The sequence below is a fragment of the Panthera onca genome, chromosome E1 (genome assembly GCF_046562875.1).
Source record: "Panthera onca isolate mPanOnc1 chromosome E1, mPanOnc1 haplotype 2, whole genome shotgun sequence".
NCBI classification, from domain to species: domain Eukaryota; kingdom Metazoa; phylum Chordata; class Mammalia; order Carnivora; family Felidae; genus Panthera; species Panthera onca.
Genome location: NC_138352.1, coordinates 31,478,923 through 31,492,975, shown reverse-complemented (window position 1 = coordinate 31,492,975; position 14,053 = coordinate 31,478,923). Strand labels below are relative to the sequence as shown.

The following is a 14,053-nucleotide window of genomic DNA, read 5'->3' as shown; positions in this document are numbered from 1 at the left end:
CCATTGGGGAAGGTCATCCTCTTCAACCAAAAGTGCAGCTTCTGGAGGGACGCACATGGAACAGTGAGGGAGGAAGGGGACACACATCTAGCCAGCCAGATCACTTGAATTAACCCTGGCGATCAATAGGGTGACAGATGTCACAGCCAAGATTGCCCTCACATCCATGACTTTGTTTTTTCCTGTATCTGCCAGATGGGCAAAAGCTGCAAGATTTTATCTTTGTTGATGAGAATATATATATATATATATATATATATATCTTTGTTGATGAGAATATGGATAGATGGATGCTTTCAAACCCTATACCTGGGAAGAATTTTTAAAGGATACCTTGAGAGTATCTGTGAAAAACGTTAAATTGCATATCCTTTGACCTAGCAATTTCAATTCGAAAAGACTATCTTTCACAAGTGAACAAAGATGTATGTATAAAGGTTTCATTGAAGCACTTTTTTAATAGTAAAAAAACTAAAACAACTTAAAACTCATTAGTAGAATATAGTTAGGTGAATTATAGCACATTTATGCTATGATATACTGTGCAACCATGGGGCGCCTGGGTGACTCAGTAGGTTAAGTGTCTGACTTTGCCTCAGGTCATGATCTCAGTTTGTGAGTTTGAACCAGGCGTCTGGCTCTGTAATGACAGCTCAGAGACTGGAGCCTACTTCAGATTCTGTCTCCTTCTACCTCTGTCCCTTCCCTGCTTGCACTCTCTCTCTCTCTCTAAAATAAATAAACATTAAAAAAAAAAAAAAGGAATACTGTGCAGTCATTAAAAAAGAATAAGGTAGATCTCTAGTAGCAACCTGGAACTCAATCCATGTTATTTTGTTAAGTTTAGAAAATATATTGCAGGATAATAATATATTATGATCCCAATTTTATTTTTTAATTTTTTTAATGTTTATTTATTTTTGACAGAGAGAGAGAGAGACAGAACATGAGCGGGGGAGGGGCAGAGAGAGAGGGAGACACAGAATCCAAAGCAGGCTCCAGGCTCTGAGCTGTCCGTACAGAGCCTGACTCCAGGCTTGAACCCACGAACTGTGGATCACGACCTGAGCTGAAGTTGGACACTTAACTGAGCTACCCAGGCTCTCCAGTACCCTGCTATTCTTATTCAAGTAGGAGATTTTTATTGAATACGTTTATTGAGTTTTATTAAGGATTTTTTCTTGTCATCCATCATGGTGATCATGTAATTTTTCTCCTTAAGGTAAAATAGTATTATGAATTTTCAAATGTGAAACAATCCTATAGAATAAATAATTGTTGGTGATAGTGTTATTATTTTTAATGTACTTGATAAATTTGATATGCTAATATTTTTACTGTGGTAAAAAACACACAACATAACCATTTTTAAGCAAACAGTTCAGAAGTGTTAAGTATATTCATGTTGTGAAATAGATCTCCAGAACTTTTCATCTTGCAAAACTGATACACCCATTAAAGAACTATTCTCCTTTTCTCCTTCTCCCCAGCCTCTGGTAACCACCACTCTACGTTCTGTTTCTATAAATTTGGCTACTTCAGATAGCTCATAAAGTGGAATCATACAGTATTTGTGTTCTTGGGATTGGTTTATTTTACTTAGCACAATGTTCTCAAGGTTCATCCATGTTGTAGTATGTGACGGCATTTCCTTCCCTTTTTCAGCCTGAATAATATGTCTTTGTATGTATATGTTACAGTTTCTTTATTCTTTCATCCATCCATGGACATTTCGGTTGCTTCCGCCTCTCAGCTATTGTGAGCAGTGCTGCTATGAACATGGTAAATATCTCTCCAAGACCCTGCTTTCAATTCTTTTGGACACCCAAAAGTAGGATTACTGGATCACATAGAAGATCTATTTTTAATTTTTTAAGGACCCACTGCACTGTTTTCCACAGTGGTTGCACCATTTTACAACCTGTCACCAACAGTGTGTAAGGGTTCCATTTTCCAATTTCTCCACATTTTTGCCAACACTTATTTCCCTATTTTTTTGATAGCAGCCATCCTAATAAATGTGAGATGATATCTCATTGTGGTTTTGATTTGCATTTCTCATGATTAGTTATGTTGACTATCTTTTTATATGCTTCTTTACTATTTTTGCAGACATAGAAAAATCCATCCTAAAATCCATGTGGCATCATAAGGAACCCCAAATAGACAAAAAACAAGAGCAAAATTGGAGGACTTGTACTTCATAATGTCAACATTTTCTAGCCACAGTAATCAAAACCCTGTGAAACTGGCAGAAGGAAAGACACGTAGATCAATGAAACAGAAGAAAGAACCCAGAAACTGATGCATACACGATCAGTTGATCTTCAGTGGGGTGCCATGATCCTGCAATGTTGAAGGTACAGTCTTTTCAACAAATGGTGGTGGGAAAACTGAACATCCGTGTACAAAAGAATTAAATTGGACCCTTACCTTACACCATATACAAAAATTATCTCAAAATAAATCAAAGACCATTTTGGACTTGACGTTTGTAAATTATAAATTCAATATTCCTAGTAGGGCTATTTGAATTGTCTATTTCACATTGGGTGAATTGGGGTAGTTTCTGCTTTTAGAGGAACTGGTCCATTTCATCTAAGCTGTCAAATTTATGTGCATAGAATCTTTCATAATATTCCCTTATTATCTCTTTGGTGTCTTCAGAGTCTGTAATTATATCCCTTTTTTCATTTCTGATATTGGTAAATTGTGTCTTCTCACTTTATTATAACTTTAAGACTTCCAAAAATATATTTCCAGGCCCAAATGGAAATCAAACTTTTAAAGAAAAATTAACATCAGTCCTCCATAATCTATTCTAGGAAGTAGAAGGGAACACTTCCTATTTCATTTTATGAAGCAAGTATTATCTTTGTCCCCAAACCAGAAGAGACAGTATAAAAAACAAACAAACAAAAAAACACTATACACCAATATCCCTCATGAATACAAACCCAAAAACCTTTAACAAAATATTAGCAAATAGAATTCAGGAACATATAAAAATAATTATACATCATAACCAAGTGGGATTTATCCCAGGAATGCAAGGCTGTCTCAATATATGAAATGAATATAATCTACTATATTAACAGGTTAAAGAAGAAAAATCACATGATCATAATAATTAGTGCAGAAAAATCATTTGAAAAAATACAACACTCATAATTAAAATCACAAAAATAGGAATAGAGGAGAACTTCCTCAACTGATGAAGCAACCTACAGAAAGCCTAAATGCTTTCCTCCAAAGACTGGGAACAAGTGAAGATGTCTGCTTTTATCACTCTTAATCAACGTAGTTCTGTAAATGCAACAGGCATGAAAAAGAAATAGAAAGCAAAAAATCATGAAGGAAGAAATAAAAATGTCTCTATTTCATATAACATAATTGTCTGCATAGAAATCCCAAGGAATCTCCAAAGAAAACATCCAGACTAATCAATGACTTCAGCAAAGTTTGAGGATAAAAGATAAACATACAAAAATCAGTTCCATTTATGTATACTAGCAACAGTAGTTACCAAAATTAAAAATACAGTGCATTTATAATCACTCCAAAAACGTGAATTACATAGGTGTAAGTCTAACGAAATGTGTACAGGACTTATATACTAAAAACTACAAACTGCTGAAGGACATAAAGGACATAAAGAAAAGAAAAGACATATGATGTTCATGAATTGGAAGACTCAAAGTAAAGATGTCCATTCTCTCCAAACTGATATACAGGTTTAATGCAATTACTACTAAAATCCCAACAAGATTCTTTTTTTTTTTTTTTTTTTGTAGATACAGATAAGATTCTTCTACAATTTATATGGAAAGGCAGAGGAACTAGAAGAGCTAAAACAATCTTGAAAAAGTAGAATAAAATAAGAGGAATCACTTGTCTCAATGTTAAATTTTGCTTGTGTTTTTGTTTTTTGGGGTTTTTTTGTTTATCTATTTATTTTGAGAGAGACAGAGAAAGAGAGAGGAAAGGAGAGGGAGGGGCGGAGAGAGAGAATCCCAAGCAGGTTCCACACTGTCAGCATGGAACCAGACGTGAGGCTTGAACTCACAAACTGAGATCATGACCTAAGCTAAAATCAAGAGTTGGATGCTTAATTGACTGAGTCACCCAGGTGCCCCTCAACATTAAGTTTTATCATGTAGCTACATAATCAAGACTGCGTAGTATTGATGGACTGGTCTATGTAGATCAATAAAGAACCAAGAAACAGACTCACACAACTGATTTTTGACAAAGGTATAAGAAACAATTCAGTAGAGAAAAGATAGTCTTTTCAATAAATGGGGCTGGAGCTATTGAACATTTGTCAAAAAAAAAAAAAAAGAAAAAGAAAAAGAAAAAAGGGGCATCAACCTAATTCTCACACTTTATGCAAAAAGTAACTTAAAATGGGTCATGAACTTAAATATAAAACTATAGTAATTTCAGGAAAAAAAAAATAAGAGAAAATCCTTGCGACCTAGGGCTAGGCAGAGGTCTTAAGCTTGACACCAAATAACACAGTTTATAAAAGGGAAGATTGATAAATTGGATTTCATCGACATTAAAATCTTTTACTCTTTGAAACACCGTGGGAACATGAAAAGAGAAGTTACTAACTCTGATAAAGTATTTGCAAACCACATATCAGAGGACTAGTATCTAGAATATATAAAGAAGTCTTAAATTTAACTGTAAAATACAAACCAATTAGGAAGTGGGCCAAATACATGAAGAACCAATGTACTGAATTGGTTCATACAGTACTGAATACTGAAGAACCAATTTTTTTTTTTTTTTTTTTTTTTTTAAACGAAGCATGCAACTATCATGTGATCCAGCAATTGCGCTCCTGGACATTTGTCCTAGAAAAATGAAAAAAAAAAAAAATTAAGATTTTTTTTATGTTTATTTATTTTTGAAAGAGAGAGAGAGAGAGAGAGAGAGAGCGTGAGCGAGCGTGCGCATGCGAGTGACCGAGTGGGGGAGGGGCAGAGAGAGAGGGAGACAGAATCCGAAGCAGGCTTCAGGCTCTGAGTTCTCAGCACAGAGCCTCACGTGGGGCTCAACCTGGGAAGAAGTCGGATGCTTAACCAACTGAGCCACTCAGGCACTCCCAGAGAAATGAAAACTTAATGAAAATTAAGAGAAATGAAAATGTTCAAACAAAAACTTCACACAAATTTCAGAGCTGCTTAACTCCTTTTTTTTTAAAGTTCATTTATTTATTCTGAAAGAGACAGAGACCAAGCACGAGCAGGGGAGGGGCAGAGAAAGAGAATCCCAAGCAGGCTCTGCACTGTTAGTGCAGAACCAGACTCAGGGCTTGAACTCCCAAACTGTGAGATCATGATCTGAGCTGAAATCCAGAGTCGGATGCATAACCAACTGAGCCACCCAGGCACCCCAGAGTTGCTTAACTCATAATGGTACCAAACTGAAAACAACCAGATGCTCTTTGACAGGTGAGTTGTTAAACTGTGTTATTATATCCATACAGTGGGAGTAACACTCAGCAATAAAAAGGAATGAACTACCGAATATGCACAGCAGTCTAGATTAATCTCCAGAGAATTATGCTGAGTGAAACAAAAGCCAATCTCAAAAAAACTGGCTTATATACTATTGAGTCCCATTTATAGAACATTCTTAAGTGAACAAAATTCTAGAAATGAAGAATGGATTTGTGGTTGTCAAAGGTTAGGAAAGGGGGTGGGATGGGTGGGAACTATATAAGGGTAACAGGAGGGATTCTCCTGCTGATGGAAATGTTCTGTATCTTGATTGTATCAATGTCAATACCCTAGTTGTGATACTATACTATAATTTTGTAGGATGTTACCAAAATTATAGTACAATATCACAACTGGGGTGGGGTATAAGGGATCTCTCTGTTATTTTTTACAACTGTGTGTCAATCTATAATTATCTGAAAATAAAAACTTGAATTAAAAATATAAAAATAGAGAACTGTCCCATCCAAAATGCCAATAGTGGTCCTGTGAAAAACATTAATACAACCTTAAAAAAAAAAAAAAACAACACTCCAATTTTACAAGGAAGAAGTCTGGGACAAAATTTTACACGCTTTTGATTTGTATTTATTTAATATTTTATTTTAAGTAATCTCTATACCCAATGTGGGGCTTGAACTTACAAACCCGAGATCAAGAATTGCATGCTCTACTGACTGAGCCAGCCGTGCACCCCAAAATTTTACATGCTTTCAAATATAGATGTGTCCAAAGGGATTATAAGGAAAATAATATTATTTTAAGTATTGTACACTGGAATCCAGGAAGAAATAATAAATTCTAGATATGTAGTCATAACCTACTCACCTTTAAAAAAGGATTGAGTTAGTGTACTAATTTTTTTTAATGAAGAAATGAATGTGGTGTGAGTTGTCAATGTTGTCAAAGATACACAGTGAGATGATAGAAACTTCCCTCTGTTGGTGTAGTATGATGGAGGGGGTGTCAGTTTGTGTCCCTAAACCCCTACTTCAAACAGGGAAGCTCTGTTTTTTGTTTATTTATTTTTATTTTTATTTATTTATTTATTTATTTATTTTTATGGGTTTTTTTTTTTTAATTTTTTTTTCAACGTTTTTTATTTATTTTTGGGACAGAGAGAGACAGAGCATGAACGGGGGAGGGGCAGAGAGAGAGGGAGACACAGAATCGGAAACAGGCTCCAGGCTCTGAGCCATCAGCCCAGAGCCTGACGCGGGGCTCGAACTCACGGACCGCGAGATCGTGACCTGGCTGAAGTAGGACGCTTAACCGACTGCGCCACCCAGGCGCCCCATGATGCTGTAAAATTTTATATGACTGTTTAGGTACAGGTTGAAAATATATTTTTTTAATTTTTTAATTAAAAAAAATTTTAAGTTTATTTATTTTGAGAGAGAGAGAGAGCACACACACAAGCAGGGGAGGGGCAGAAAGAGAGGGAGAGAGAGAATCTCAAGCTTAACCGACTGCGCCACCCAGGCGCCCCTGTTTTTTGTTTATTTTTATATATACAGACATTCTATATAATATTTTGTTTGAAAAAATAAGCCTTGCGGCACATGGGGGGGCTTGGTCAGTTGAATGTCTGACTCTTGATTTCAGCTCAGGTCATGATCGTGGGATCAAGCCCCGAGTTGGTATTCTCTCTCTTCCTCTCTCTCTGCCCCTCCCCCCTCTCTTTCCCTCTCTCAAAATAAATAAACATAAAAAAAGAAAAAAATAAGCTTTGGAGAAAAAGAAAGTACAAAAACCATGATTTAGGGTATGTCTTGTTATAACTTAGCATTAGTGGTTTTTCTGGACCATCATTTGGAGACTCAAAATTCAGTCCTTCCTTTTTCTGCACAGTCAATAGGGGAAGGAGAGACAGTAGAAATAGCAACTGAGAGAGAAAAGGTATACTATTGAAGGGAGTCAGGAAAGTTCTCTTTGGAAGATGAAGGCTATTGGTTTATGATCTTACACAAAAACAATATAAGCAGCCCCATAGCCAACAGGACAGTCTAGCCATCAAGATACTCAAGACCTTGCAGTCCACATTACCTTTCCAGTCTTACAACCCATGTATTTCTCCCTTCTTCCCTCTCCAACCCTCCATCTGCCTTCCATGCCTCTCTCACATGCACCAAATTCCTTTTCAGCTACACCAGAGCCATTTTTTGTTCCCAGAACTTGCCTTCCACATTTATAGCTCCATATCCTTGCTCGAGTCATTCTTTCTACCTAGATTGTACTGTCTAGTATGGGATATTAAAAACTTGAAATGTGGCTAGTGTGGATTGACATATGCTATAGATGTAAGTATACAACAGATTTCAGAGTATGAAAAAAGAGAAAATGAATTCCATCTCTTTTTACTTTTAAAAACGTGGCTACCACAGAATTTAAATTTACATTTATGGTTTATATTATATATCTATCAGACAGTGCTACCCTAGACCCAGAAAGTTTTGACCCTTATATATTGACCTTAAGAACATGATACCTCAGCATTTGCAAATCCAAGTGATTTAATCAGAATTATACCAACTTCAGGAAATTTTCAGGGAAAGTATATTTATCAGAACACACTCTACTTAAGCAATGTAATTATTTGATCAATTCTCTATTTAGCAGAGTTAAACCACCTCCAATTTTTCTATTTTCATTTTTATTTTAATGAAATTATTTTCATTGGCATCGGTTCTTTCTTCTAATAATTTTACAAAGGAAATTTGACTTGTCAAGGTTTTTTTATAGTCTCTTTTTTTTTATGTTTTCTATTACTGTGAATATCCTTTTGTGGTCATGATTTTGATCATATGCAATTTTCCTGGGTCAAATTTTATAGACAAAAAATTTACTCCAGCTCCTGGGTGGCTCAGTCTGTTGAGTGTCCGACTTCAGCTCGGGTTCATGAGTTCGAGCCCCATGTCTGGCTTTGCGATGATAGTGTGGAGCCTGCTTCTTGAAAAGCCTGCTTCAGATTCTCTGTCTCCCACTATCTCTCTGCTCCTTCTCCACTAGTTCTCTCTCTCTCTCTCTCTCTCTCTCTCTCTCTCTCTCTCTCTCAAAATTAAAGAAACATTAAAAGTTTTTTTTTACTGTTTGCTATTTTAGCCATTGCCACTGACATGCTGTGCAAATCACTTCTATAGTAATATTCATTTTAATTGGATATAAGACCAATCATTCACACTAATTTTTAAAGTAATTCATGAAAAGTTGTGGGTAGATCTCAAGTGATCGAGGATAGTTCCTTTAAAAAAATTTTTTTTTAATTTAGTATTTATTTTTGACAGAGAGAGAGGCAGAGAAAGAGGGGAGACAGAGAATCCCAAGCAGGCTCCAAACTGTTAGTGCAGACCCTGACGTGGGGCTCAAACTCAGAACTGTGAGATCATGACCTGAGCTGAAATTAAGAATCAGACACCTAACCGACTGAGCTACCTATGTGCCCCCCTAGGATAGTTCTTTTGTCCAAGATTGCTTAACTGAATTGCTTGTCCAATTTCTCTATAACTTCTGATCACTCCATGGTTTTGGTGAGGCAAAGATCAAAGGACAGGGTCAAAATATCCTTAAGGAATGATTGTTATTATTCTTTTAAGCATAATAATGGTATCATGATTAAGGTTTTTTTCTTTTAGACATACTATTTTTTTAAATTTTAATGTTTATTTATTTTTGAGAGAGTACAAATGGGGGAGGATCAGGGAGAGGGGGACAGAGGACCCAAAGCTGGCACTGCACTGACAGCGGTGAGCCTAATGTGGGGCTTGAACTCATGAACGGGGAGATCATGAGCTGAGCCAAAGTCAGAAGCTTAACTGATTGAGCCACTCAAGGGCCTCTAGAGATACTATTAATGAGTGAAATAATGTGATATCTAGAATGCACTTCAAAATAATATGGCGGGGCACCTGGCTGGTGCCATGATCTCGGGATCATGAGTTCAGGCCCCATGTTGGGCATAGAGTTTACTTAAAAAAAAACCCAACATATATATATACGTATATATACGTATATATATACATATATATATATATACGTATATATATACATACATATGTATGTGTATATATATATATGGAATATATATACATATATATACATACGTATATATATGTGTGTGTATATATATATATATATATGGAAATGAATGGGATTATATATGAAACAAGATTAGCCATGAGTTTATAATTGTCAACCTGGTGACAGGTTTATGAGGGTTCATTATATCATGCTGTCTATTTTTATATATATCTGAAATTTTACATCTTGAAAAGGTAAAATAATAACAATTATTTTTTTAAAGTTTATTTATTTATTTTCAGAGACAGAGAAAGTGCAAGTGGGGGAGGGGCAGAGAGAGAGATAGAATCCCAAGCAGGTTCCATGCTGTCAGCACAGAGCCCCACATGGTGCTCGATTTCACAAACTGTGAGATCATGACCTGACCTGAAAACAAGAGTCAGATGCTTAACCAACCGAGCCACCCAGGTGCCCCAACATAATTTTTTTTTAAGTCTTTGAAATCAAAAGTCAGGGTCAAAATGTGTTTGTTTTTTGTCTTTATCCACAGCTACAAAAATGAAATCCGAGTTCTCTCCTATGTTCTCAAGGTCCTGGTCTGATTCCTACTTGTCTTTCTGATCTTGTCTACTTCTTTCCTCTTCTGGGCTATTCAGAGAATAAAATGCGAATGGTGTCCCCTAGACCAGTGTAGTCGATAACACACCGTGCTGGAAGAAGCTATAGGAAAAGGGGCATTTGCACTGTTAGTGGGTGTGCAAAGTGGTACAAATGCAACGGAGAGTGATGCGATCATATTGGTTAAAATGTGAATGTACATTCCCTGTCTGCCTGGACCTTCTTTCATTTCCTGGGACACAGCAAGCATTTTCCTGCCTCAGGGCCTTTGCAGTTATTCCTTAATCTGGAATCCCTTGGCTACTCAAGTCTTAGCTTAAATGTCATTCATTCCTCAGAAATGTTTTCCCTTACCACCCTCACTAATATAGTCGTTCATATTTTAACCATCTCAATACTTTTATTGCTCTCAGAGCTTTGTCACCTTTTTTCTGTGTCTTTTACCAGAATACAAACTCCATGATCTCAGGGATTGTTTGTCCTGGTCATTGTGTCTGGTACATAGAAGGCACTCAATAAATATTTGCTAAATGAATTATAATTCTAGCCTTTTTTAAGGTCTGCTTTAAATCACCTCCTTCATAAAGCCTTCTTTGAGTCCTCTTGGTGAGAATCTTTTTACTCTACTAGGTTTACAAACAGACATAAAGGGGAAGCTGGCCTGTTTTACTTTTCTCATAGTCTATTGTAGTGACATCTAGAATAAATCTGGTATGTCCTTTTGTATTTTTTCTTTTCTTTTTTGTTTATTTATTTCGAGAGAGAGACTGAGCGAGCGCAAGCTGGGGAGGAGCTGAGAGTGAGGGAGACAGAGAATCCCAAGCAGACTCTGCACTGATTGAGCCCTGGTGCAGGGCTCAATCTCTTGAACCATGAGACCATGACCTGAGGCAAAATCAAGAGTCAGATGCCTAACTGACTGAGCCACCTAGGTGCCCTGTATTGTTTCTTTATGTTAACATTTTGCAAATTATTTTTCTATCTAAATTTTAAAAGGTTTCAGATTACGAAGTGCTGCTTCTAAACATGTTTTCTACGTCCAGGTTGAGAGTTTCACCTTTTTTAATAGTCTTTGTTTCTATGGCCTCCCAGCGTTCATGACACATGAGGATGTCATGATGCTGAGATGAAGAATGACTGGTTTAGTGGGACTTGCCCTCATTGACATGTCCATGCTTTGGGGAAATGCAGGTACACAAATTAATCAGCTAAAATCTCCTACAGTGCGTCTCTTGCCAGTTGGGTCATGGTTCTCTTTGAAATGGGGCTTTGATTCACATAACTTATATACCTGAAAGCACTCTTGTCACCATTTGCTAATTGCTTCCTATCAAATATGAACATATAGCAATGTGCATTTGCCTATAAACAGAGGACACTTTAATTCTCTAAGTTTTAACGTGTGTGGTGATTGTCACACCTAAAACTAATGTAACACTGTATATTAACTATGCTGGAATTAAAATAAAATTAAAAAGTAATATTTTAAAAAGAAAAAAAATTATGCTCATTGTGAACAGATTTTAGAAGACATTTTGTCCTCTTCCCAATAGCAGTATTTTTGGAGTGGTTCTTCCAGTCAGCTTATTTGCAGAATTGTTTAAACTAACACTAATTTTACTGCAGCAATTGAAACAAATGTTTCCATTTTGAAAATGTCTGCTGGAAAAATAAAGATCTGCAATTCAAATGAATGGGGAGGTTGTTACATTGTGGTAAGTAAGATGGATGTTTATACTTACATTTTTTTTTCAAGAAACATCATCCAAAAAATTCATTATTAAAAGTTTCCTGGATGGATGTAGCAGGTTCTATATAAGTCTTCATGGATTATGATTGATAGCATAGATATCCTAATTCTCCAATCTCAAAAGACAAGTGTTTATTAAGACGGATCTATCATTTCAGCAACTGAAAAGAAAGTGCATAGAACCATAACACATCACTCCACAACAAGTTAAGCACATAACACGGTTTTATTTCTGTTTGGAAAAATTATAACTCAAGAAAAGTTTTCATACATCCCTCCCAAGAGAGTCTGTGTTTTAAAGGATTGCTACAGAAATAAAACTTGATCTCAATTTAGTGTGTAATTACATAATAACAGATTTTAAAGATTCTAAATACAGGAGTCTATGAGCTCAAGGTTTATAGCAGTTAGTACTACCTATTTGTATTAAATCAGTGTTTATCAATGTGATTCTGATTTCTGGGCAATTTTGTTGGCTTTTGAAATATTCATTTTAAAAATAACTGATTTACTCAGCTGATTAAATATTAAGCAGTGTGATATCACACAATAATAAATATTTTAAAAGGTAAAAATGAACCAAAAGTGGATTCTTCGAACAAGAGAGGTTAATTTATTTCATGTTTACTGACTGTTACTGGACATAGCACAAACCAAACCCCTGTGCCTCCTCTTGCTGTCCTTGTCTAATTTGAGAATTCCAAAGCTGTAAACCTGGAAAAGACCTTCCAGAGACCCTTTGATTTCCCTCCCTGGCTTCATGAAGAAGAAAAACCCAAACCCTCCAGGCAACCAACCCCACTCATGCTCTTCCTAAACACCTCAAGGATAGAGACAACCTTTCTTTACAAAAGGAAACTTTGCTTTGGTATCAAGCAACAGTAATGGTTACATGAGATACCTACGTTCCTCACCACGGCAATATCTTACACATGCAGCGTCACCTCTCCATTTCTCACAGAAGCCTTATGAATTAGCTATTTATTAGGTCTGTTTTATAGAGAAACTCAGGCCAGAGAGTAATTTAGTCAAGGTCACACTTCTGCTAAGTGGCTGATCCAAGATACATACACCCAAGTTATCTCTTTCATTAACTCAGCTGCCTCTCAAAGGCAGCGTTTACATTTACCTACATAAAGGGAAGTAATAAAATCAGTAAACGTAAGCTTAAACCTATGTTTTAGGAAAAGAGTTTCCTTGTACAATATAAATTAATAATTAGATAATCACACCAGATACCTCTTATTAAGAGTATATTCCATATTGAAAGATTCAGAACCTCAAATCTGGCCTGTTTTAAATCAAATATCCCGGTGCGGAATAAAGAGACTACAAATCCCCAAGACTTCTTTGTCATCAGTAGGTCAACTCATAATTTAGCAAGCGGGCGCGCACACACAGGCGCGCGCGCGCGCGAACACCTTGTGAGGATAAAGTTCCAGGTCTTTCTTTGGGCGTCAGTTTCCAGACTTCAAGTATCTCAAATGTGTGTGGGACTAAGGAAAAGAATAGCTGAATCACGGCTAAAAGCGAATCCTCCCAATTAAAAATCTATAAAAAAAAAAAAAGAAAGAAAAAAAGAGAGAGACAATTAGGCATTCCATCAGCCTTTTACCCTCGACAGCTCTTCTCTCCAAGCCAACCCAACCTACTTCCCTCCTCTTTGCCCCCACCAAACTGGGAAATAAATCCGAAGGCCAGAGGTAGAAGGGGCCTCAGCCTGGCCGGGGCTCCACTTTATTCTGAAGCCTATCGGGGCCCGGAATCCATGGGTACCAACGGGTCCCCGCTGTTGGCCGGGAGAAGCGGGGAAAGCTCAATTTGTGAGCAAGAGCAGAGCGGGGAGGTGAACAGAGCCGGAGTTCATGAGGTGCCTGAACAGGCAAACGAGGGTCTAGGTAATGGGAGACCAAGGTTCCAGAGGCAAGCAGAGAGCGAGAAGGGGAGCAAGCTAGCCCTCCCGCCACTCGCTACCGCCAAACCGCAGAGCCAGCGCGCCCGCTAAGCGGAAGGCAGCGCGGCTCAGGGCCCGGCCCAGGCCTGCGCATGCGCCGCAGCTCCTCTCCTCTCCCGGCCCCCCTCCCTCCCTCCCTCATCCCGGCGGGTCTGGGGCGGCGGCGGCGGCGGCGGCGGCTGCGGCGGCGGCGGCGGCGGCGGC

The 14,053-nt window shown here is 37.4% G+C and overlaps 1 long non-coding RNA gene across 1 annotated transcript; it reads right to left on the bottom strand.

The window, feature by feature from the left end:
* Window positions 1-9,847: 9,847 nt before the first annotated feature.
* Window positions 9,848-14,016, bottom strand: LOC144614350 (uncharacterized). Its single transcript, XR_013552060.2, has 3 exons — window positions 13,135-14,016; window positions 11,888-12,056; window positions 9,848-10,247 (listed from the first exon to the last, which is right to left on the bottom strand). It is a non-coding gene; the product is annotated as an uncharacterized LOC144614350 (long non-coding RNA).
* Window positions 14,017-14,053: the final 37 nt, after the last annotated feature.